This window comes from Salmo trutta, chromosome 1, assembly GCF_901001165.1.
Source record: "Salmo trutta chromosome 1, fSalTru1.1, whole genome shotgun sequence".
Taxonomy (NCBI): Eukaryota; Metazoa; Chordata; class Actinopteri; order Salmoniformes; family Salmonidae; genus Salmo; species Salmo trutta.
The window spans coordinates 18,910,710-18,937,639 of NC_042957.1; the positions used below are offsets into that span (position 1 = coordinate 18,910,710).

At 45.1% G+C, this 26,930-nt stretch overlaps 1 protein-coding gene and 1 long non-coding RNA gene across 2 annotated transcripts in view; both read left to right on the forward strand.

Moving 5' to 3' along the window:
- foxo3b (forkhead box O3b) overlaps nt 1-26,930 on the forward strand; it is a 52,147-nt gene that overhangs the window by 5,851 nt on the left and 19,366 nt on the right. The gene's annotated exons all lie outside the window — the stretch shown is intronic.
- On the forward strand, nt 18,220-20,672 carry LOC115176529 (uncharacterized). The gene is made up of 2 exons (XR_003872240.1): nt 18,220-19,766; nt 19,916-20,672. It is a non-coding gene; the product is annotated as an uncharacterized LOC115176529 (long non-coding RNA).

Genomic DNA, 26,930 nt, shown 5'->3' on the forward strand with positions numbered 1-26,930 from the left:
CTGTGCTTCCGCAGAGGTAGGGAGGCGAGCAGGCCAGAGGTGGATGAACGCAGTGCCCTTGTTTGGGTGTAGGGCCTGATCAGAGCCTGAAGGTACGGAGGTGCCGTTCCCCTCACAGCTCTGTAGGCGAGCACCATGGTCTTGTAGCAGATGCGAGATTCAACTGGAAGCCAGTGGAGTGTGCGGAAGAGCGGGGTGATGTGAGAGAACTTGGGAAGGTTGAACACCAGACGGGCTGCAGCGTTCTGGATGAGTTGTAGGGGTTTAATGGCACAGGCAGGGAGCCCCGTCAACAGGGAGTTGCAGTAATCCAGACGGGAGATGACAAGTGCCTGGATTAGGACCTGCGCCGCTTCCTGTGTGAGGCAGGGTCGTACTCTGCGAATGTTGTAGAGCATGAACCTACAGGATCGGGTCACCGCCTTGATGTTAGCAGAGAATGACAGGGTGTTGTCCAGGGTCACGCCAAGGCTCATAGCACTCTGGGAGGAGGACACAATGGAGTTGTCAACCGTGATGGCGAGACCATGGAACGGGCAGTCCTTCCCCGGGAGGAAGGGCAGCTCCGTCTTGCCGAGGTTCAGCTTGAGGTGGTGATCCATCATCCACACTGATATGTCTGCCAGACATGCAGAGATGCGATTCGCCACCTGGTTATCAGAAGGGAGAAAGGAGAAGATTAATTGTGTGTCGTCTGCGTAGCAATGATACGAGAGACCATGTGAGGATATGACAGAGCCAAGTGACTAGCGAGAATAGGAGAGGGCCTAGAACTGAGCCCTGGGGGACACCAGTGGTGAGAGCACGTGGTGCGGAGACGGATTCTCGCCATGCCACCTGGTAGGAGCGACCTGTCAGGTAGGACGCAATCCAAGAGTGAGCCGCGCCGGAGATGCCCAACTCGGAGAGGGTGGAGAGGAGGATCTGATGGTTCACAGTATCTAAGGCAGCAGATAGGTCTAGAAGGATGAGAGCAGAGGAGAGAGAGTTAGCTTTAGCAGTGCGGAGAGCCTCCATGACACAGAGAAGTGCAGTCTCAGTTGAATGACCAGTCTTGAAACCTGACTGATTTGGATCAAGAAGGTCATTCTGAGAAAGATAGCAAGAGAGCTGGCCAAGGACGGCACGCTCAAGAGTTTTGGAGAGAAAAGAAAGAAGGGATACTGGTCTGTAGTTGTTGACATTGGAGGGATCGAGTGTTGTTTTTTTGAGAAGGGGTGCAACTCTCGCTCTCTTGAAGACGGAAGGGACGTAGCCAGCGGTCAAGGATGAGTTGATGAGCGAGGTGAGGTAAGGGAGAAGGTCTCCGGAGATGGTCTGGAGAAGAGAGGAGGGGATAGGGTCAAGCAGGGAAGGTTGTTGGGCGGCCGGCTGTCACAAGTCGCAAGATTTCATCTGGAGAGAGAGGGGAGAAAGAGGTCAAAGCATAGGGTAGGGAAATGTGAGCAGGACCAGCGGTGTCGTTTGACTTAACAAACGATGATCGGATGTCGTCAACCTTCTTTTCAAAATGGTTGACAAAGTCATCCGCAGAGAGGGAGGAGGGGGGGAAGGGGAGGAGGATTCAGGAGGGAGGAGAAGGTGGCAAAGAGCTTCCTAGGGTTAGAGGCAGATGCTTGGAATTTAGAGTGGTAGAAAATGGCTTTAGCAGCAGAAACAGAGGAAGAAAATGTGGAGAGGAGGGAGTGAAAAGATGCCAGGTCCGCAGGGAGGCTAGTTTTCCTCCATTTCTGCTCGGCTGCCCGGAGCCCTGTTCTGTGAGCTCGCAATGAGTCGTCAAGCCACGGAGCAGGAGGGGAGGACCGAGCTGGGAGGATAGGGGACATAGAGAGTCAAAGGATGCAGAAAGGGAGGAGAGGAGGGTTGAGGAGGCAGAATCAGGAGATTGGTTGGAGAAGGATTGAGCAGAGGGAAGAGATGATAGGATGGAAGAGGAGAGAGTAGCAGGAGAGAGAGAGAGCGAAGGTTGCGACGGCGCAATACCATCTGAGTAGGGGCAGAGTGAATAGTGTTGGAGGAGCGCGAGAGGGAAAAGGATACAAGGTAGTGGTCGGAGACTTGGAGGGGAGTTGCAGTGAGATTAGTAGAAGAACAGCATCTAGTAAAGATGAGGTCAAGCGTATTGCCTGCCTTGTGAGTAGGGGGGGACGGTGAGAGGGTGAGGTCAACAGAGGAGAGGAGTGGAAAGAAGGAGGCAGAGAGAAATGAGTCAAAGGTAGACGTAGGGAGGTTAAAGTCACCCAGAATTGTGAGGGGTGAGCCATCCTCAGGAAAGGAACTTATCAAGGCGTCAAGCTCATTGATGAACTCTCCAAGGGAACCTGGAGGGCGATAAATGATAAGGATTTTAAGCTTGAATGGGCTAGTGACTGTGACAGCATGGAATTCAAAGGAGGAGATAGACAGATGGGTCAGGGGAGAAAGAGAGAATGTCCACTTGGGAGAGATGAGGATTCCAGTGCCACCACCCCGCTGACCAGATGCTCTCGGGGTATGCGAGAACACGTGGTCAGACGAGGAGAGAGCAGTAGGAGTAGCAGTGTTTTCTGTGGTAATCCATGTTTCCGTCAGCGCCAAGAAGTTGAGGGACTGGAGGGTAGCATAGGCTGAGATGAACTCTGCCTTGTTGGCCGCAGACCGGCAGTTCCAGAGGCTGCCGGACACCTGGAATTCGTGCGCGCTGGGACCACCAGGTTAGAGTGGCAGCGGCCATGCGGTGTGAAGCGTTTGTGTGGCCTGTGCAGAGAGGAAAGAACAGGGATAGACAGACACATAGTTGACAGGCTACAGGAGAGGCTACGCTAATGCAAAGGAGATTGGAATGAAAATTAACTAAACAACTGGGGAAGCGAGAGAGCAGGGCCTCCCTCACTAACCATCCACAGTCATAGAGCTCTGGTAAAGATGACTTGCTGCTTACTCCATGATTCCCATCTTTACTGGAGCTTATTCATATAGGTGGTAGTCCTCCAAGGAGTCTGACTATTCCTCCGTAGCACTCACTTCTGTCATGATGAAGTGCTTTGAGAGGCTAGTTAAGGGTCATATTACCTCTACCTTACCTGGCACCCTAGAACCACTTCAATTTGTTTAACGCCCCAATAGATCCACAGACGATGTAATCGCCATTGCACTGCACACTGCCCTGTCCCATTTGGACAAGAGGAATACCTATGTCAGAATGCTATTCATTGACTATAGCTCAGCCTTCAACACCATAGTACCCTCCAAGCTCATCATCAAACTCAGTAGTAGTCTTGATTCCCAACAATGATGAGACAGCCTACAGGGAGGAGGTGACGGCCCTGGCGGAGTGGTGCTAGGAAAATAACCTCTCCCTCAACATCAACAAATGAAAGAGATGATCTTGGACTTCAGGAAAAGGCAGAGGGAGCACGCCCCTATCCACATTGACGGGACACCTGTGGAGAAGGTGGAAAGCTTCCTCAGCATACACATCACTGATGATCTGAAATGGTCCACCCACACAGACAGTGGGGTGAAGAAGGTGCAGCAGCGGCTCTTCAACATCAGGAGGCTGAAGAAATTTGGCTTGGCCCCTAAGATCCACACAAACTTTTACAGATGCACAATTGACAGCATCCTGTTGGGCTGTATCACCGCCTGGTACGGCAACTGCACAGCCCGCAACCGCAGGGCTCTCCAGAGGGTAGTGAGGTCTGCACAACGCATCACCGGGTGCAAACTGCCTACCCTCCAGGACACCTACACCACCCGATGTCACAGGAAGGCCAAAAAGATCATCAAGGACATCAACCACCCGAGCCACCGCCTGTTCACCCCACTATCATCCAGAAGGCGATGCATGTACATTTCCATCAAAGCCGGGACCGAGAGACTGAAAAACAGTTTTTATCTCAAGGTCATCAAACTGTTAAATAGCGATCACTAGCCGGCCACCGCCCGGTTACTCATCCCTGCACCTTAGAGGCTGCTGCCCTGTATACATAGACATGGAATCACTGGCCAGTAACACTAGTCACTTTAATAATGTTTACATACTGCTTTACTCATCTCATATGTATATACTGTATTCTATTCTACTGTATTTTAGTTAATGCCACTCCGACATTGCTCGTCCTAATATTTATATATTTCTTAATTCCATTATTTTACTTTTAGATTTGTGTATATTGTTGTGAATTGGTAGATATTACTGCACTGTTGGAGCTAGGAACACAAGCATTTCACTACACCTGCATTGACATCTGCTAAATATGTGTGTGACCAATAAAATTTGATTTGATTTGACTGTATAGGTAGGGTTAAAGTAACTAGGCAACAGGATAGATATAAACAGTAGCAGCGGCGTATGTGATGAGTCAAAAGAGTTAGTGCAAAAAGGGTCAATGCAGATTGTCCGGGACAGGTAGCTAGCTATTGGTTAACTATTTAACTAAATATTATGAAGTCTTTGGCTTGGGGGTCGAAGCTGTTCAGGGACCTGCTGGTTTCCAGACTGGATTAGGCCTTTATTGGATATCTCTCCGTGAAGACAGGTTTGGAAGTTTGTTATTGTGCTGAGAACACCGCTCTGCTGTCAGTGTGTGTGTACACACGACAGACTGATCTCTTTCAGTCTGGAGTCATAGAGACAGCCATTGACAATACATATATATTCTATAGAAAGGCATTGAAATGCAATGACACTGTGGTGATTTAGCAGTGTGACAGGTTGATATCACATTGCCATGGCTTCTGTAAGACCAGCAGCATAGAACCACCAACGAAATGGAGTCTAGTATAAGTAAAAGGAGATTGTAAGTGTAACCAACCACTAGTTCGAAACACTGAGAGTTTGATTGCTAGTGAGAAACCTAGATGTGGTGTCTGTCTGTGTGTGTGTCTTTGTGTGTCTGTGTGTGTGTCTGTGTGAGTGGGAGCATGCATTACTACCCTGACTGTGGGAGCACAATCCAGGAGACTCCTTAAAGACTTGGCACTGTGCCAATCTGGAGGAATTGACGTGAACGCAATGGGGGGGGAGTCAATGAACAAGCTCTGCTCCAAATTGGTGTATTACAGCTGCCCTTTGGCAATGACTCCCAATAGAGGGGACTGTGGGTGTTTTGGGGGGTGAGGGTGGTTGGGGCGCTAGGTTATGGGAACCCATTGCTCCAGGGCTTCTTTCTCCTTCTCCTCCTCTGAATAGTGCCACACTCTCTGAACAGTGAACCTGCAGCTATATCACAGTCCCACTGGGTTCACTTTCTATTTCACATTCCAATCAATGGAGCCCTTTAATTGGCTTCCCCAAGGACAAGCTGCATGTTGTCCATTTGACAGTTTACATCCATGTTAATGACTGTTGTTTCTGAAGCAGAGTAGGCCCATACCTTCACTGTGTTGTTGTGATGGTGTATGGCTGAAGAGTGGCTGGGACAATGACGTCACTGATGATGAGGTCATATTGACAGGTAAAGTAGGGGGAGGGCTTGACAATTACAGAGCTGACCGTTTGATGCCCCTCTCTCTTCTCTCTCCCTCCCTCTCCCTCCCTCTCTCTTCTCTCTCTCCCTCCTCTCTCTCTCCTCTCTCTCTCCCTCGTCTCTCTTTCTTTCTCTTTCCTCTCTTTCTCTCTCTTTCTCTCCTCTCTCTCTCTCGCTCGCTTTCTCTCTCTCCTAGTTATAGCTGGTTATAAAGTCCACTCCTTTTTATATTAAACGGAATGGGCAGTGCTGAAAATGAAGTGTTACTGGGCAGGAGCATGGAAGAGACCATGGCCAACTGTGAGGACAACCACAGGCTCTTCTAATGACCCTCAAATTACTACCTTCCCCTCTGAGCCTGCTACTGTGTGTGTGTGTGTGTGTGTGTGTGTGTGTGTGTACACTACTGGTCAAAAGTTTTAGAACGCCTATTTCAAGCTTTTTTTTCTTTTTTAAAACTATTTTCTACATTGTAAAATAATAGTGAAGACATCAAAACTATGAAATAACACATATGGAATCATGTAGTAACCAAAAAAGTGTTAAACAAATCAAAATAAACTCAGCAAAAAAAGAAACGTCTTCTCACTGTCAACTGCGTTTATTTTCAGCAAACTTAATGTGTAAATATTTGTATGAACATAAACAAGATTCAACAACTGAGACATAAACTGAACAAGTTCCACAGGCAGACTAACAGAAATGGAATAATGTGTCCCTGAACAAAGGGGGGGTCAAAATCAAAAGTAACAGTCAGTATCTGGTGTGGCCATCAGCTGCATTAAGTACTGCAGTGCATCTCCTCCTCATGGACTGCACCAGATTTGCCAGTTCTTGCTGTGAGATGTTACCCCACTCTTCCACCAAGGCACCTGCAAGTTCCCGGACATTTATGGGGGAATGGCCCTAGCCCTCACCGTCCGATCCAACAGGTCCCAGATGTGCTCAATGGGATTGAGATCCGGGCTCTTCGCTGGCCATGGCAGAACACTGACATTCCTGTCTTGCAGGAAATCACGCACAGAACGAGCAGTATGGCTGGTGGCATTGTCATGCTGGAGGGTCATGTCAGAATGAGCCTGCAGGAAGGGTACCACATGAGGGAGGAGGATGTCTTCCCTGTAACGCACAGCGTTGAGATTGCCTTTTTTTGCTGAGTTTATATTTTATATTTGAGATTCTTTAAAGTAGCCACCCTTTGCCTTGATGACAGCTTTGCACACTCTTGGTATTCTCTCAACCAGCTTCATGAGGTTTCAATTAACAGGTGTGCCTTCTTCAAAGTCAATTTGTGGAATTTCTTCCATTCTTAATGCGTTTGAGCCAATTGGTTGTGTTGTGACAAGGTAAGGGTGGTATACAGAAGATAGTCCTATTTGGTAAAAGACCAAGTCCATATTATGGCAAGAACAGCTCAAATAAGCAAAGAGAAACGACAGTCCATCATTACTTTAAGACATGAAGGTCAGTCAATACAGAACATTTCAAGAACTTTGAAAGTTTCTTGAAGTGCAGTCGCAAAAACCATCAAGCGCTATGATGAAACTGGCTCTCATGAGAACAGTCACAGGAAAGGAAGACCCAGAGTTACCTCTGCTGCAGAGGAAAAGTTCATTAGAGTTACCAGCCTCAGAAATTGCAGCCCAAATAAATGCTTCACAGACACATCTCAACATCAACTGTTCAGAGGAGACTGTGTGAATCAGGCCTTCATACTTGAATTGCTGCAAAGAAACCACTACTAAAGGACACCAATAATAAGAAGAGACTTGCTTGGGCCAAGAAACAAGAGCAATGGACTGGACTGGTGGAAATTTGTCCTTTGGTCTGGAGTCCAAATTGGAGATTTTTGGTTCGAACCGCGTGGGTGAATGGATGATCTCTGCATGTGTATTTCCCACCGTAAAGCATGGAGGAGGAGGTGTTTTGGTGTGGGGGTGCTTTGCTGGTGACACTGTCTGTGATGCTATGCTGTACAATGTAGAAAATAGTAAAAATAAAGAAAAAACGTTGAATGAGTAGGTGTTCTAAAACTTTTTATTGGTAGTGTATGTGTGTGTGTTTGCATGCATCCTCTCTCCTCAGTCCTCTATCTAGCGTCTGTGCACTGTGAGTCAGTATCTGTGGCGCCATGGTGATGGTCTGAATAATGTGTCATTTACTAAGCCCCCTCCCCTTCCCCCTGGTCTGGGGTGATGGAACACTCCGCAGTGTGATGTTCACGAGTCACGCGACGCTGAGGTCGCCTCTGCTCCACTCCTCTCCTTGCCTGGTACACACACGTGTGTATGTGTGTGTGTGTGTGTGTGTGTGTGTGTGTGTGTGTGTGTGTGTGTGTGTGTGTGACAGGAGGGTTGCAGAGCGGGTGATTGCGGGGGATGACTCCTAGCGTAGGTGATGACTGATTACAGAGTGACCCTCTGAACGTAGCAGCTACCATCCCTCTATTATACACACATACATTGATATACATACACACACACTTACCTTACACACATACACACATTCCTACCTAACTGCAGCCTTCTCAGTTTCTCCGATAACCATAACCAAAGGGCCTCATTCTGATAACTCCCTCCTCCTCCTCTGTAACACTCTGTAATACTCCACGGTCCTCCTCCTCTGTAATCTACTCCATGGTCCTCCCCCTTTGTAATCTACTCCACGGTCCTCCTCCTCTGTAATCTACTCCATGGTCCTCCCCCTTTGTAATCTACTCCATGCTCCTCCCCCTTTGTAATCTACTCCACGTTACTCCTCCTCTGTAATCTACTCCATGGTCCTCCCCCTTTGTAATCTACTCCACGTTTCTCCTCCTCTGTAATCTACTCCACAGTCCTCCCCCTTTGTAATCTACTTCATGGTCCTCCCCCTCTGTAATCTACTCCACAGTCCTCCCCCTCTGTAATCTACTCCACGTTTCTCCCCTCTCTGTAATCTACTCCACGTTTCTCCCCCTCTGTAATCTACTCCACAGTCCTCCCCCTCTGTAATCTACTCCACGTTTCTCCCCCTCTGTAATCTACTCCACGTTTCTCCCCCTCTGTAATCTACTCCACAGTCCTCCCACTCTGTAACGGTCCTCCTCCTCTGTAATCTACTCCATGGTCCTCCCCCTTTGTAATCTACTTCATGGTCCTCCCCCTCTGGAATCTACTCCACAGTCCTCCCCCTCTGTAATCTACTCCACGTTTCTCCCCCTCTGTAATCTACTCCACGTTTCTCCCCCTCTGTAATCTACTCCACAGTCCTCCCACTTTGTAACGGTCCTCCTCTGTAATCTACTCCATGGTCCTCCCCCTTTGTAATCTACTTCATGGTCCTCCCCCTCTGTAATCTACTCCACAGTCCTCCCCCTCTGTAATCTACTCCACGTTTCTCCCCCTCTGTAATCTACTCCACGTTTCTCCCCCTCTGTAATCTACTCCACAGTCCTCCCCCTCTGTAATCTACTCCATGGTCCTCCCCCTTTGTAATCTACTTCATGGTCCTCCCACTCTGTAACGGTCCTTCTCTGTAATCTACTCCATGGTCCTCCCCCTTTGTAATCTACTTCATGGTTCTCCCCCTCTGTACTCTACTCCACATTCCTCCCCCCTCTGTAATCTACTCCACAGTTTTCCCCCTCTGTAATATACTCCACAGTCCTCCCACTCTGTAATCTACTCCACGGTCCCCCCCTTTGTAACACTCCATGGTCCTCCTCCTCTGTAATCTACTCCACGGTCCTCCCCCTCCCCCCAGTGCCCGTCTTCCTTTAGACAGGCGTATTTTCATATTTGATTAATTACACACAGACTGGTGGGATGCTGTGGTTAAAAGGGGGGTTGGGGGAGGGGGTTATTTACAGGCTCCTAACCAACTGTGCTATTTTCTTAGTTTTTTCACGTTTTGTAACTCATTTTGTACATCATGTTGCTGTTACCCTTGCTTCTACCGTCTCTTATGACCAAAGAAATTACTGTTTTGCTAGTACAGACTGGAATATGTTCCGGGATTCATCCAATGGAATTGAGGAGTATACCACATCAGTCACTGGCTTCATCAATAAGTGCATCAACAACATCATCCCCACAGTGACCGTACTTACATTTCCCAACCAGAAGCCATGGATTACAGGCAACATCTGCACCGAGCAAAAGGCTAGAGCTTTGAAAAGTGCTTTGAAAAGCTGGTCATGGCTCACATCAACACCACCATGCTAGAAACCCTAGACCCACTCCAATTCGCATACCGCACCAACAGAACACAGATGACGCAATCTCAATCGCACTCCCAATGCCCTTTCCCACCTGGACAAAAAGAACACCTATGTGAGAATGCTGTTCATTGACTACAGCTTAGCGTTCAAAATAATAGTGCCCCCAAAGCTCATCACTAAGCTAAGGACCCTGGGACTAAACACCTCCCTCTGCAACTGGATCTTGGACTTCCTGACGGGCCGCCCCCAGGTGGTAAGGATAGGCAACAACACATCTACCACGCTGATCCTCAACACTGGGGCCGCTCAGGTTTGCGTGCTTTGTCCCCTCCTGTACTCCCTGTTCACCCACGACTGTGTGGCCAAGCACAACTCCAACACCGTCATTAAGTTTGCTGACTCACAGACATCAAACAGTTTTAGAAACTTTAGGGTGTTTTCTATCCAAATCAAACAATTATATGCATATTCTAGTTACTGGGCAGGAGTAGTAACCAGATTAAATCGGGTACATTTTTTATCCGGCCGTGCAAATACTGCCCCCTGTCCCCAACAGGTTAAGAGTGTGCTCCTAATCTCAGCTTGTTACCTGTATAAAAGAAATCTTTCTGATTGAGAGGGGGTCAAATACTTATTTCCCTCATTAAAATGCAAATCAATTTATAACATTTTTGACATTCGTTTTTCTGGATTTTTTGTTGTTATTCTGTCTCTCACAGTTGAAATAAACCTACCATTAAAATTATAGACTGATCATTTCTTTGTCAGTGGGTAAACGTACAAAATCAGCAGGGGATCAAATACTTTTTTCCCTCACTGTATATACTAGGCGCTGTCAGAGGAAGGCCCAAAAAATTGTCAAAGACTTCAGTCACCCAAGTCATAGACTGTTCTCTCTGCTACCGCACGGCAAGCGGTACCGGAGCGCCAAGTCTAGGACCAAAAGGCTCCTTAACAGCTTCTACCCCCAAGCCATAAGACTGCTGAACAACTAAACTAATCAAACGGCCACCCCGACTATTTACATTGAACCCCAGGGGGTATTGGTACTGGTACCCCTGTATATAACCTCGTTATTGTTATGTACATTTCTTGTGTTCCCTATTGCTACCTATTGCTTTTATTAACTCTATTTCTTGAACTGCATTGTTGGTTAAGGGCTTGTAAGTAAGCATTTCACGGTAAGGTTGTATTCGGCGCATGTTGTATTCGGCGCATGTGACAAATAGAATTTGATTTGATTTGGGATAGAATAAATAGTATGGGTATAGAGTGGGCTTAAAATCTAGGTGGAGGGTAACACAATAGTGGCACTTACAGTTGGGCCCCAAATACCCCTGTGGCACACACACACAACACACACACACAACACACACACACACACACACACATATACACACATATACACACACACACTCCCACGCTCCAGCAATCACTTGCCCTTGAGTAAATTAAAGTTATCATTTTAGAATCTGTCTTGCCACTTTGACCCTGGGTTTTTAAACTTTAATTTGGTTTTTTCGGAGCCTGTCTCTTCCAATTACGCCACTCCACCTAGCCGCCATCACCCAACCAAGGCAGGGAAAGAGGAGGGAGGGGGAGCTAAATTGTTTTTGATTAACATTTAATTGACTACAATAAAGCTAGCTTTCTGTGTCAGAGTGTGTGAAAGAGAGACAGAGAGAGAGAAAGAAAAAGGGGAAATTTGACTTTAATGAATGAGACATGACTTTGTGCTGCCATCATATCACAGAGAGAAAAAAAAAATTGTTGTCGAAAAAATGGGTTTCTCTCTCTCTTCCTCACTCTCTCCCCTCCCACCCTTTTTTCTCTCTCTGACAGCAGCGTGTGTGTTATCTGATGGGGGGTATCTGTTCCCAAGTGCTGCCGTGACTCATGTGGGACACCCTCCTGCATCCCTCCACCATTCGCTCATCCATCCCAAGTGCAGGTTTTTCCAGATTGATTAAACCAGATTAAAATGAGATTATGCTAGATTAACAGTTTGGGCCCTCCATGCGGGAAGCCATGGCCTGAGCTAAGTGTGTGTGTGTGTGTGTGTGTGTGTGTGTGTGTGTGTGTGTGTGTTTGTGTGTGTCAGACCTGGGTTAAATACATGCTTATTTGAGTATCAGATATTTAACATTTATTTTTTCTGTGCATTTGAGTATTTTCAAAAGTATTGGAATGGTTATTTGTAAAAAAAAAAATATAAAAATAGTCTACCTTCAAATTCTATTTCAGTAACCTGGGTTAAATACATGGGAGTGTATATTCAACTACTTGTCTTTTCAAATAAAGTATGTATGAATACTTACTTTGAATGTATGTGAAAGTAATTGAGATATTTGAAATGGTATTTGAACCCAGGTCTTGTGTGTGTCCGTCTGTGTCTGTGTGTGTGTGTCCGTGTCTGTGTGTACTCTAGGGGGTTTAGGGTTAAGGTTAGAATTAGTGTTAGTGTTCGGGTTAGAATTAGGGTTAGGAGCTAGGGTTAGGGTTAGGGTTAGGAGTTAGGGTTAGGGTTAGGAATTAGGGTTAGGGTTAGGAGCTAGGGTTAGGTTTAGAGTTAGGAGCTAGGGTTATGGTTAGGGTTAGGAGCTAGGGTTAGGTTTAGAGTTAGGAGCTAGGGTTAGGGTTAGGGTTAGGAGCTAGGGTTAGGTTTAGAATTAGGAGCTAGGGTTATGGTTAGGAGCTAGGGTTAGGTTTAGAGTTAGGAGCTAGGGTTATGGTTAGGGTTAGGAGCTAGGGTTAGGAGCTAGGGTTAGGTTTAGAGTTAGGAGCTAGGGTTATGGTTAGGGTTAGGAGCTAGGGTTAGGTTTAGAGTTAGGAGCTAGGGTTAGGGTTAGGAGCTAGGGTTAGGTTTAGAATTAGGAGCTAGGGTTATGGTTAGGAGCTAGGGTTAGGTTTAGAGTTAGGAGCTAGGGTTATGGTTAGGGTTAGGAGCTAGGGTTAGGTTTAGAGTTAGGAGCTAGGGTTATGGTTAGGGTTAGGAGCTAGGGTTAGGTTTAGAGTTAGGAGCTATGGTTAGGGTTAGGAGCTAGGGTTAGGTTTAGGGTTAGGAGCTAGGGTTAGGTTTAGGGTTAGGGTTAAGGTTATGATTTGGGGTTAAGATTAGGGTTAAGGTAATGTTACGGGTTAGGGGTTAGGGAAAACTGGATTTTGAATGGGACTGAATTTTGTGTCCCCACAAGGTTAGTTATACAAGACTGTGTTTGTGTGTGTGTGTGCGTGTGTGTGTGTGTGTGGGTGGGTGTGTGCGCGGGTGTGTGTGGGTGTGTGCAGGTGCGCGGGTGTGGGTGTGTGTGCTCGCCAAAGTCTGTCTCTATATGGATTTGTCTCTGACCATATAGATTCATGATTGAGAGTTAACCAGAGTGGCCACGCTCCCAGATTTGTTATGCAAAAATAGGACATGGTCCAAGGTTAGAATAGTTCATATCTGTTCTTAAAACGATAGAATGTTGATGTCTGTAATTATCTGCCTGTTAGAGATCTCCAGGTTTACAGGAATGAGTCTGTTTCCCTCAGACCCACAGAGTGTTTCTCTGGTTTGGTGGTTGGGTGGGAGTCGGGGTCAGGGCCAGGGTTAGGGTCAGGGTTAGCTACAGACTGACTGGGCCTGCTCTGTAGCCATTGTGTTACGGCTGGCCCAGGGTCTGCTATACACCAGGCTCTCACCACTAATCCCCTCTCTTTATGAAGTCACCACTGTGTCCCAGGACATTGGGCTGGGCTGAGGGGCAGAGGTGGGGAGGCTCAGGGGATGAAGGAGGGCCATTGTGAAACCGTGCTCAGCCACTGAACACTAAAACAGAAAGAGGAGGCTTATGGCAATGGATTTAGTTCTATCAAAGATATGTGTGTGTGTGTGTGTGTGTGTGTGTGTGTGTGTGTGTGTGTGTGTGTGTGTGTGTGTGTGTGTGTGTGTGTGTGTGTGTGTGTGTGTGTGTGACCGACCATGTGTGTGTGTAGAGTACGAAAGTAATGCAGTGGAAAGGTAAAGCAAAGTCTTTATTCTGGTCTTCATGGGTAATTTGCAAGTGTTTAACATGTACTCCACATGGGAAAATGCTTGGGGTTAGCTTTAGTGTATTTCATGTATTACGCTATGGTTCAATGTAAACACAAAGAAAATGAGATCCAGACAAAAGCTGAAAGAATACCAATCAAGTTCCAGCACTCCTTCCCACATCACTTCTACTACCTTAGCGCACAGTATTATCAACCGGCAGAATCTTTCTTTCACTTTGCAATATTGGTTCCAACCTCTGGCTATGGAGTCATGATTTTTCAAATGTGACCAAAACATGTAGGCCAGTCCTTATTTCTGCACCCATCAGCTGAGGAACAGGGTTGTCGTGCTTAATCCTCTGGTTCCTTCGGCCCTCTCCGCTTCTCTTACCACTCAGTGTTTATGAGCCCTAAGTGCATCAGAGTTGGCCTCAATTCGAATTGAAGGCAGTCAATAATCGAACAAAAGGCATTTATTTTCAATGACTTCTCAATAAACTGAAAAGTAGAAGCTAATTAATACAAAAAAATTACATTTCAGAATTTTTAATTCAAATCAATTCTTGAATTGAATGCCTTCAATTCAAATTGAGCCCGACCCTGGAGCTCACCTCTGTGTTTTCACACCTGCCTGCTATGTGAGTGTCAGGTATGGGTCATTTAAGTGATCATGTCAGAGAAGCCAGTGTTTGAAGGATATATTTGCACGGGTGTTGTTAGGCCCGAGACAAAGTTGATGACCGGCTTCGAGTGCATTATCACTTTTATACAACAGGTTACCAACATAAGCAAATAATGATTGACATATTTTAATTAAAAACGTTATTTTGATGAATTTATTAATACTATTTCATCCTTCCACAAGATATAGTCCTGACACAAATCTAGGGTTACTACCCAAGCCGGCTGGTCGTTCGTACTATCGGTTCGGTTGCCAGAGACGCGATCCAGTTGTTCAGTCTTTTTGTTCTGTGTCTATGTACGCGACCCAGTCGTTCATTCATTCATCCCTTGCTTGCTAGCTAGCCAACTACGGCTAGCTTACAGTCACGTCAAAATGTGCAGCCAGAATAAGTAGCTGCATTTGCAGTTTTCTAGTGACATTTATTTGGATACATCCATAACAATGAGTTAATGAGGCTCGATTTTACCTGGCATAGAAAATGTGCTCACTTGTCATGACACTGTTGTTCAAAGGATCTATCCAACAACACAACTAACACAATCACTTAAAACGGAAGCTGGAAAGACTGCAAACTAGCTGCACTTTGTTTCGTTTTACCTTTTTTCAATTGACATTTCTTTGTATATATCCATAAAAATGATGCCAGCTTATTCATGATTTCGACTGGCTCAGAAACGCCGCCTGCCTGTCTGTATCGTCCCGACTCCTGACACGCTCATTACTATGGGACAGCTGGAGATCAAATTTGAATATTGAAACAATGTTGCAAATGTTGGAGAGACAGACAGCAAGGTTTATACAAATCTCTGCTGTTGAAAACTAAATATTAGTCTAAAAGAAATGTGAGATAATGTCTAGATGCTTTTTATCGTGGAAATCAAGTTTATAAATTGCCTGGCTGGTCTGATGAGACAGTGGATTGCGCAGTCAGATGGAACAGAGTAAATAGGCATTTTAATGTCATTGATTTAGCCAGTGGTTACTTGTGGAATAGACAATGTCTGGAATGCGGTTTTAACCAATCAGCATTCAGGATTAGACCCACCCGTTGTATAACAAGATATAATGCCTGGATAGAGAGGAGAGGAGAGATATGGGCAAGTAATATAGTGAGCCCTATGAGGCTGGTTGCCTGACTGTGTTTGCTGACATTGCACAAACCCAGGGAAAGGTTTTGGTTTTCCCATTGACCTGGTAACTCAGAGATACAGTGGCAAGAAAAAGTATGTGAACCCTTTGGAATTACCTGGATTTCTGCATAAATTAGTCATAAAATTTGATCTGATCTTCAGTCACAGCAATAGACAAACACAGTGTGCTTAAACTAATAACACACTAATTATTGTATTTTTCTTGTCTATATTGAATACATCATTTAAACATTCACAATGTAGGTTGGAAAAAGTATGTGAACCCCTAGGCTAATGACTTCTCCAAAAGCTAACTAGAGCCAGGAGTCAGCTAACCTAGAGTCCAATCAATAAGACGACATTGGAGATGTTGGTTAGAGCTGCCCTGCCCTATAAAAAACACTCACAAAATTGGAGTTTGCTATTCCCAAGAAGCATTGTGATGTGAACCATGTCTCGAACAAAAGAGATCTCAGAAGACCTAAGATTACCAATTGTTGACTTGCTTAAACCTGGAAAGGGTTACAAAAGTATCTCTAAAAACCTTGATGTTCATCAGTCCACGGTCAGACAAATTGTCTATAAATGGAGAAACTTCAGCACTGTTGCTTCTCTCCCCAGGAGTGGCCATCCTGCAACGATGACTGCAAGAGCACAGCGCAGAATGCTCAATAAGGTTAAGAAGAATCCTTGAGTGTCAGCTAAAGACTTACCAAAATCTCTGGAACATGCTATCATCTCTGTCGACGAGTTTGCGATACGTAAAACACTAAACAACAATGGTGTTCATGGGAGGACACCACGGAAGAAACCACTGCTATCAAAAAAAATGCACAGCACAGCACAGCACACCAAAATCAAAACCTTATCCCAACTATAAAGTATGGTGGAGGGAGCATCATGGTTTGGGGCTGCTTTGCTGCATCAGGGCCTGGACAGCTTGCTATCATCGACAGAAAAATGAATTCCCAAGTTTATCAAGACATTTTGCTGGAGAATTAAAAGGCTATCTATCCGCCAATTGAAGTTCAACCGAAGGCGGGTGATGCAAAAGGGCAACGACCCAAAACACAGAAGTAAATCAACAACAGAATGGCTTCAACAGAAGAAAATACGCCTTCTGGAGTGGCCCAGTCAGTCCTGACCTCAACCCGATTGAGATGCTGTGGCATGACCTCAAGAGAGCGGTTCACACCAGACATCCCAAGAATATTGCTGAACTGCAACAGTTTTGTAAAAGAGGAATGGTCCAAAATTCCTCCTGACCATTGTGCAGGTCTGATCGGCAAAACTACAGAAAATGTTTGGTTGTGGTTATTGCTGCCAAAGGAGGGTGAACCAGTTATTAAATTCCACCCTGCACTGTGAATGTTTACACTGTGTGTTCAATAAAGACATGAAAACCTATAATTGTTAGTGTGTTATTAGTTTTAGCAGACTGTCTATTGTTGTGACTTAGATGAAGATCAGATCAAGTTATATGACCATTTTTTTTGCAGAAATCCAGGTAATTCCAAAAGGTTCACATACTTTTTCTTGCCATTGTAGGTTCTGGCTTGATGAGGTAGCTAGGCTGTGTAACCACTGGTCTAGGGTCAGATATTCTTTTGTTCCACTAATAGTTAAGGTTAGGATGGGGTGGGTCACTGATCCCAGATCTGTGGTCAGGGGTCACTACTACCTCAAGCACAATAGGAAAAACCAGGGAAATGTTTTAATTGACCATTTACCTAGTAACCCATAGAAAGGTTTGGGTCTGACCTTTAAAACCAGGGTCATCTTTTGGTTTTACCTCTGTCCCCACACCATTGCCCAATCACTACTCAGTCAGGGAACTAAGGGCAACAGTGGAAGCGCCTCAGAGGAGGAAGGGGAGGACCATCCTCCTCAGTGAATATTTTTTTTTAAATAATTCTAAAACATTTAAAAAGTTATCCTTTTTAGATAAAACTATACTAAATATAATCATGTCACCAAATAATTGATTAAAACACACTATTTTGGAATGAAGGTCTATAGTAGCCTCAACAGCACTCTGTAGGGTAGCACCATGGTGTAGCCGGAGGAGAGTTAGCTTCCGTCCTCCTCTGGGTACATTGACTTCAATACAAAACTTAGGAGGCTCATGGTTCTCACCCCCTTCCATAGACTTACACAGTAATTATGACAACTTCCGGAGGATGTCCTCAAACCAATCAGAGCTCTTGCAGCATGAACTGACATGTTGTCCACCCAATCAAAGGATCAGAGAATGAATCTAGCAGAGGTGTGGACTTGAGTCACATGACTTGGACTCGAGTCAGACTCGAGTCACAAATATGATGACTTGCAACTCGACTTTGACTTTAACACCAATGACTCGGGACTTGACTCGGACTTGAGCCTTATGACTCGACCTGACTTGATACCCTCCCCAAGCCCAAATATTAAGAATTATGCTATTTAAAAAAGTGTGCAGGCATCAACTTTTCATTTAACGGATTAAAGTTTGAATCGGACAGCAGCCAATCAAATTGTGCCAGCGGAGAAAAAGTTGCGCGTGGCAGTGCAGAGGAACGTCGGCGGGTGAATTCAGATTGAGCCATTGGAAAGATGATACCCAAAATGATCATTTTCGGATATACAGACTACGCTGTAATCAACACAAAACGGATTGCAACTTGCAAAACGTATGGGAAGAAAATTACAGATGGAGGCACAGCAACTTCCAACTTTGTTCGACATTTGAAGCTGCACAACAAACGGTAAGTCGTGGCTAATATAGCCGACAGCTATATATAACTTTGCTAGTATAGCATGTAGGCTAACATAACGTTAAATCAATGAGCCTCCACACAGTCAGCCAGTGCGGGAACATGATCATTGCACAAAGATTGACACCAGGCAAGATTGTGCTACTGCCCCGCTCAATTATTTTTTATATGCTTACAGATTTGAACAATACCAGATTAACAAAAGTGTCACAAGTGAACCACAACAGTCTTCAATCTCACAGTTCATGGAGACCCGTGTAGGTCGGTACAGCATGAATCATCCACAGCAGAAAGCTATCAACAATGCAATACTGTCCGACATGGTTATCGATTGCAACTTGCCTCTGTCTATTGTGGAAAACAAGAGTTTTGGTCACTTTCTGTCAGTGGTTGACAGTAAGTACAGCCCAGTGTGTCGTAGAACATTGACATCAAAAGTAGAGAACCTCGCTACAAAGAGACGTTCAAAACTGAAAACTCAGTTGAGCAACACAGACCATGTTTCAGTCACAGTGGACATTTGGTCAGGCCGAAAGATGTGGGGGTTCCTTGGTGTCACTGTGCACTGTATGGAGAAAGATGGAGAGAGGATACAGCTCAAGTCCAATCTCTTGGCCTGTGACTGCTTCAAAGGCCCACACATGGCCAAAGAATCTGTGAGCAGTTTGAGGCCATATGTGGTGAGTACAGTATTAAAGATAAATTGACTATATCATTAGTGACAGTGTTGCCAACATGAGAAAAGCATTCACGGTGTGCTTCCCCATTGAACAAGATGAAGAACATGATGAAGATCACCTTGATGACCCAGAGCTTTGGAATGACCTAACCCTGGAAGACCAGCAAACAGTGGATTCTGCTATTGCAAAAAACCAGCGCTTGCAGTGTTTTGCCCACACTCTCCAGCTGGTGGTGGGAGATGGCTTGAAAGAAACAAAACTGATGACTCCTTCTCTTTCAAAGTTATCAAAAATCAGCTCACTGCTACATACAAGCACAACATTCAAAGAGGTGTTTGAGACTGAATTTGGGGAAGAGGCATACCTGCTGCTGTTAACACAAGATGGAACTCAACACTGAGACAAGTGAAGGCAGTTATCCAATGTGACCATCTAAAGCTCAGTCATGCTCTAGAAAAGGCTGGGCACAAGGAGTTGTTGTTCACAGTACGGGAGTGGAATAAGTTGAAGGAGTTGGTGGACCTCCTGAAGCCATTTGGAGAAGCACAGGGGGAGAAGATAGTCATAATCAGTTATGTTGTTCCCTCGGTCCTGTCCCTGAATCACCACCTGGAGCAGCAGAAGCCTCAAGTCCATTTCCTGAGCGGCCTGGTCAGAAGTCTCCAGGCATCCCTGAACAAAAGATTTCTTGGAATCTTCATCAATGTGAAAATGGCCAAGACACAAGATGGAATCACTGCCCCCTTTTCAGATGCAGTCTACCTCAAAGCAGCTGCCTTGGATCCGGCTTTTTCTCTGATGTGGGTGGAGCACCGTGTGCTGGTCAAGGAGGAGGTGGCACAAAGAATGAAATGTAAATATTATTGAGTTTAATGTAACTTTTTCTCATAATTTAATCCAATTGACTGCAACAATAATACATTTTTCAGTTTAACCCACTGCATCAACAATACTCTAATACCGGCCTTTTTGTTTCTGCTATGCTTTTACATGTTTTGCCAGAACTGATTCTGCAAGATGCTACAGGGACTGAGCAAGCTGTGCCTCTTGTTGATGAGGAAGAGCGAGAGGACCATAGTCTTGGACAAGAAAAAGGGCTGTTTGCAGCATACTGTAAGAGGTAGAAGAAAGCTGTTGGGACCACTCCAGCACTACAGCTAAGTCACTACCTTGACATATGCAAAGGACAGAATGCCCTCTTGTTCTGGGCAATGAACAGGAAGGCTCTTCCTTCACTATCCCGAGTGGCCATCAGGGTCTTGGCAGTGCCTGCCTCCAGTGCTCCGGTGGAGCATGTCTTCAGCCATGGTGGCATCATACTGCGGCCTCATCGTGCACAAATGACTGACTTTTATCGAATTTCGTTTTTTGCAAATGCAACGCATCATTGGGCCCTGCGATAAGAGAAAAAATGAAACTGTTTATGCATTACACACACACGTGTGGTGAGTACAGTTCAGGTTTTATCTCCCATCTTTGGGATCTGTATTTTTTTCTCAGACATTCAGGCCAGTGTTCAAATTGTAGGCCTACTTGAAGTTCAGTATCAGTTGTTTTGATGTACCTTTTAATAAATTATTGTAACTTCATGGCAGGATTGTTTTAGGTGTCTAGAGTATATCTGGAGAGAGAGAGAGAGAGAGAGCACTACAATATTTTGTTTTTGTTGTCATATTGATGTCTTTCTCATGGCTACCCATGTATTTCCATGGAAATATAAAGTTTATTTGGAATGTAATAAATCTATATATTTTTAAAAGCATTCATGAATTGCGTAAATGTAATATACTATTACTCTTGTTAAAAATATGAAATGGTATTACATTTGGCGAAGAGCATATTATGACTTGTTTAGGACTCAAAACTCAAAGTTTAGGACTTGAGACTTCACTTGATACTTGACAGTCTTGACTTGAGACTTGACTCGGACTTGCCTGTCTTGACTTGGGACTTGACTTGGGACTTGAGTGCTAAGACTTGAGACTTACTTGTGACTTGTAAAACAATGACTTGGTCCCGCCTCTGGAATCTAGTACTGAAAGCATAAGCTAGGGCTAGCTAGCACTGCAGTGCATAACATGTGGTGAGTTGTTCACTCAAAGACAGAGAAAGACAATAGTTGAACAGTTTTGAACAAATACATTTCTTCCAAAATGAAGGAGACGCAAGTGAGAGATAGAAAGAGATTTAGATTTACAAATGCAGCTAGCTTACTCAAACACCCTGCTCAAACAGAGGGATGCCATGTTAGCCAGCTGGTTATGACTATCCAACACGACACTGGAACTCTTCCAAGTCAAGGTAAGCTTTTGGTTTTACAAATGTATTGCCACCTGGGCAGCCGGTGTAAGTGCTAAACTGATTACTGACTGTACACTGTAATGTTACTGCATGAATGTAGAAGGTTTACTAATGAGTTAGTTCTATTAGCTATGTTGACTATGACGTTACTTTAGCTAATATGGTGAAAACGATGTAAGCTGTGTGTAGTGGTTATGATATGGGTTGGCTTGGAAAGGTTTTTTCGCCTGGTCACATACAGCTGATGTGTTGTGCATTGAAGTCCACAAGCAAAAGGAAGAGGTGAGAGGAGGAGAGTGCATAGATCTAGATGTGAGAAGGAATAAAACGTGGCTACTATGAAAGTGAATTGTGTTTACGCGTGATCAGGGGTGTATTCATTTAGCCGATTCTGTTGAAAAGCGTTTCTTAAACGGAAGCAAACATACCTGAATTTGTCCAATAGAAATTCTAATTTGCAACTGTTGGACTAATGATTACACCCTATATCAGCTACTGTATATGCGAGAGTGTGCAAGGCGGTACTGAATGTGTCACTGTTGTTCACCTTAAATAATTCTCTCGACCTGTGTTCACCTACATTGTAAACTTCTATTCATAGTCTAGGTTGTAGCAACCTCATGTTGGGTATAGGGAAAATTTGAGTATCATGTAGTAGCCTAAACCTATCAATGTTACATGAATAGATTTGATGAATTAGAGCGTGGTTAATTCTCTAATATTGAGGGAACGTTTGACCTAGGTCAAGCCATAGGACTGTATGTGTTCTGCAGTGTTCTAGGCCGGAGACCATGAATAGACTGTAATATTGTGAATAGTACAAGGTTTCTCAAAGGCAGGTTATAGTTGAGTTGTAATACTCTCTCTATACTTTTCTCTTTCTACTTCTCTCTCTCTCTACTTTTTATTACATGCTATGCTGTTTTTCATCTGACACGGGTGGCTGGACAGGAGAGAGGAAAGCTCTGTAGAGCATGTGTGTATTGATGTGTGTGTGTGTGGTTCATTGCTTATGGGGGCATGAAATCGCTCCACAGCCCCAAGGCACATTGGGAGCTGCTCTACCCAGACACAGAGCCTTCCACTCTATCTGTTTTACACACACACACACACACACACACACACACACACACACACACACACACACACACACACACACACACACACACACACACACACACACACACACACACACACACACACACACACACACACACACACACACACACACACACACACACGCGCACACACACACACACACACACACACTGCATCTCTCTCTTTCTCTCTCTCTTTCTCTCTCCCTCTCTCCCTTCCCATCTCTCATGTCGTGTCTGTCTTCATAATTCTATGGGTTTATGTTATAGTCCAGTTCCAGTGGGACATTTGAGTGTGTACTCATTGTCATTTACTATCCCAGGACCACTATCCCTACAAGGAAGTCATTTGTCACTTAAACAGGTACTGCTGGAGAGGGCCATTTTACTCACTCCCTTCTCCCTTTTTTCTCTTCCTTTCTTTTGATGTGTGGAGGACCAGTTCTCTGTGACATGGGGTGACTCTCACTCCCCCTGTTCTCTCTCTTACTCCTCCGTTCTCTCTCTCGCTGTGATCTTATGAGCTGAGTGTCCAGACTCCAGGGAGACCAGCATACATGTGCTCTCCTACAGAGCAAAGCAGAGCAGGGCTGAGCAGGGCAGGGGGGAGCAGCAGGGGGGGACAGATCAGGGGAGAGGAGGGAAGAGGAGAAGAAAAGATTGGGGGTAGGGAAAAAACAGAGTAGGGTCTACAGGAAGAACAGCAGACTGTTGTTAGGCCAGCTTGTCTACTGTCCCAGTAATACCAATGCTTCTCTAGTGGACACAGATGGGACCATCTGTTGCTGTCTATCTCTCTATCTCTTTGCTACACTGGAACAAAATGTTTTATATTAGTGATGTTTTTTTTTTACCATGATACAGAAGCTTGCATTTACATTTATATTTTAGTTATTTAGCAGAAGCTCTTATCCAGAAACGAGATTGTTCGTGTTCTGCATGGCCCTCCCACAGAAAAAATACTACAGTTTACTATGGAACACTATAGTACTTACTATAGAATTCTGTAGTAAACTATAGTATGCCGTAGAATACTATACCATGCACTGTAGTATCATTTGATCATGTTTAGTACTTGATATATCATTTCTTAGTGTACTGTAGAATACTATAGTAAATACTGCAGTATCATCCACAAAAATCCCTACAGGTAATAGAAAAGAGCAGAAGCTCAGTCCTACCTACCTACAGGTTATGGAAAATGTGCTCTTTTAGTATTTCCTCAAGGAGAAAGCCTCCACTTCTATGTCAAAGATAATAAAACAAAAACACTTTAGTAAATACTACAGTATACTATAGTCTGGAAAAACACTACAGTAAATACTACAGTATACCGTACTACATTCCACAAAAACACTACAGTAAATACACCAGTATACTACAGTCCACAAAAACACTACAGTTAATACTACAGTATACAGTACTACAGTCCACAAAAGTACTACAATAATTACTATAGTATACTACTCTTTTTTTACTACATTATTAATACTATAGTAAGCTATACATACTACAGTATACTACAGTAAATACTGCAGTATTCTTTAGTCCGCAAAAACACTACAGTGAATACTACAGTATAGTATTCCTTCCATAGTATACACTATAGTCTTTTTTATTGTGGGCCTCCACACACAGAGATGAGATTACCACAGTGTTCTGTAGGGCCCTCCACACACAGAGACGAGGTGTTCTGTAGGGCCCTCCACACACAGAGACGAGGTGTTCTGTAGGGCCCTCCACACACAGAGACGAGGTGTTCTGTAGGGCCCTCCAAACACAGAGACGAGGTGTTCTGTAGGGCCCTCCACACACAGAGACGAGGTGTTCTGTAGGGCCCTCCACACACAGAGACGACGTGTTCTGTAGGGCCCTCCAAACACAGAGACGAGGTGTTCTGTAGGGCCCTCCACACACAGAGACAAGGTGTTCTGTAGGGCCCTCCAAACACAGAGACGAGGTGTTCTGTAGGGCCCTCCAAACACAGAGATGAGGTGTTCTGTAGGGCCCTCCACACACAGAGACGAGGTGTTCTGTAGGGCCCTCCACACACAGAGACGACGTGTTCTGTAGGGCCCTCCACACACAGAGACGAGGTGTTCTGTAGGGCCCTCCAAACACAGAGATGAGGTGTTCTGTAGGGCCCTCCAAACACAGAGACGAGGTGTTCTGTAGGGCCCTCCAAACACAGAGACGAGGTGTTCTGTAGGGCCCTCCACACACAGAGACGAGGTGTTCTGTAGGGCCCTCCACACACAGAGACTTGTCCATGACCGCGTCACTCGAACACTGCCGTCGACCGTGGTAGGGCCCTCCTCACACAGAGACGACGTGTTCTGTAGGGCCCTCCACACACAGAGACGAGGTGTTCTGTAGGGCCCTCCAAACACAGAGACGAGGTGTTCTGTAGGGCCCTCCACACACAGAGACGAGGTGTTCTGTAGGGCCCTCCACACACAGAGACTTGTCCATGACCGCGTCACTCGAACACTGCCGTCGACCGTGGTAGGGCCCTCTCAGTCTCCAGAGTGGTCTTATAGCGGTCAGGTTTTGACAGGGCAACAAGGGGCACTCCACTCTCCACCCCATGTCTCTGTCATAATAAAGTGACTGGGATCCACACAAGACCTGAGAGAGAGCTTATTGTTGCTGGGGTTTTTTCCAAGTAAACGGGTCAATATGGGTCGGGATCCATTTTCATATGAGCACTTCAGTTAAACTCTGCATAATTCATGGACCCCCATCAAAAGATTTAGCCATCTACTAATACGCCTGCAGAGAGAGAGGGAGGTAGAGGGAGAGAGGGAGGGAGAGAGAGAGATGGAGTGAGAGAAAGAGGGAAGGAGAGAAAGGAGAGAGAGCCTTTGTAGCATGGGTGTCCTGAGGGAGTGGACTGTTGATTATCGTAGTGCGATGACATCATTGCACCTCTGAAAGGCTTTTAGTCTGATTAATGTACACTGTGTGTGTGTGTTTTTGTGTGTGTGCGTGCATGCGTGTGCACCGCACTTGTGGACCACTGTGTTTGTGTGTATGCGTGCGTGTGTATATCAGTGAGAGAGATCAGGTGTGTTTTGTGTGTGTTCATATGGGTAAGCGGGGGGGGAGGGTGTGTGTGAATGTGTGTGTTTCTTGATGTACTCTAAATCCACCTCTTCCCTCTGCACTGCAGAGCCCTTTGTGTCTTCTCTCTCCTACCCACAATCCATCACTTTTACTGATAGCGTAGCTGTGTGGACGCTGGATGGGCGGCCGTCTCTTTATATATGGTTAGTGTTCCTCCCTCCCTCCCTCTTTTCCTCATTCCCTTCCCTTCCCTCTGTTTGTTTTTCTTTCCGTTTTCTTCTCCGACTTTTGTTCTTTTTTTCCCATCCTTTTTTTTGCAGCCGCTGCAGAAAGATGCCTGTTTTTTCTTTGTAAATACAAAGAGGGAACAGAACAGAATAGCGTGCCACAGGAGCCCCTTCCCTGCCTAGCCCAAAGAAACCTCTCCTATTCAACTAGCAGCATACTGGCTCCATCAACAAACTGTTGGTCCTGTCTGTCACTCTGTGTCATTGATGCTTCTATTTATTTATCTGCAATCTCCTTCAGCTTCAATTACAGGATGCTTCTGCTTAAAGGGAGGTTGGGTTTAGTGTTGTTTCAGGATACTTCTGCTTAAAGGGAGGTTGGGTTTAGTGGTATTACAGGATACTTCTGCTTAAAGGGAGGTTGGGTTTAGTGGTATTACAGGATACTTCTGCTTAAAGGGAGGTTGGGTTTAGTGGTATTACAGGATACTTCTGCTTAAAGGGAGGTTGGGTTTAGTGGTATTACAGGATACTTCTGCTTAAAGGGAGGTTGGGTTTAGTGGTATTACAGATGCTTCTGCTTAAAGGGAGGTTGGGTTTAGTGGTATTACAGGATACTTCTGCTTAAAGGGAGGTTGGGTTTAGTGTTATTACAGGATACTTCTGCTTAAAGGGAGGTTGGGTTTAGTGGTATTACAGGATGCTTCTGCTTAAAGGGAGGTTGGGTTTAGTGTTATTGCAGGATACTTCTGCTTAAAGGGAGGTTGGGTTTAGTGGTATTACAGATGCTTCTGCTTAAAGGGAGGTTGGGTTTAGTGGTATTACAGGATACTTCTGCTTAAAGGGAGGTTGGGTTTAGTGGTATTACAGATGCTTCTGCTTAAAGGGAGGTTAGGTTTAGTGGTATTACAGGATACTTCTGCTTAAAGGGAGGTTGGGTTTAGTGGTATTACAGGATACTTCTGCATAAAGGGAGGTTGGGTTTAGTGGTATTACAGGATACTTCTGCTTAAAGGGAGGTTGGGTTTAGTGGTATTACAGGATACTTCTGCTTAAAGGGAGGTTGGGTTTAGTGGTATTACAGATGCTTCTGCTTAAAGGGAGGTTGGGTTTAGTGGTATTACAGGATGCTTCTGCTTAAAGGGAGATTGGGTTTAGTGGTATTACAGGATGCTTCTGCTTAAAGGGAGGTTGGGTTTAGTGGTATTACAGGATGCTTCTGCTTAAAGGGAGGTTGGGTTTAGTGGTATTGCAGGTTGTCATACTTGGTGGAGAGTGTGCAAGGAAAGAGGGTGATGGGGAGAGAGAGGTTTTGAAGTGATGTTA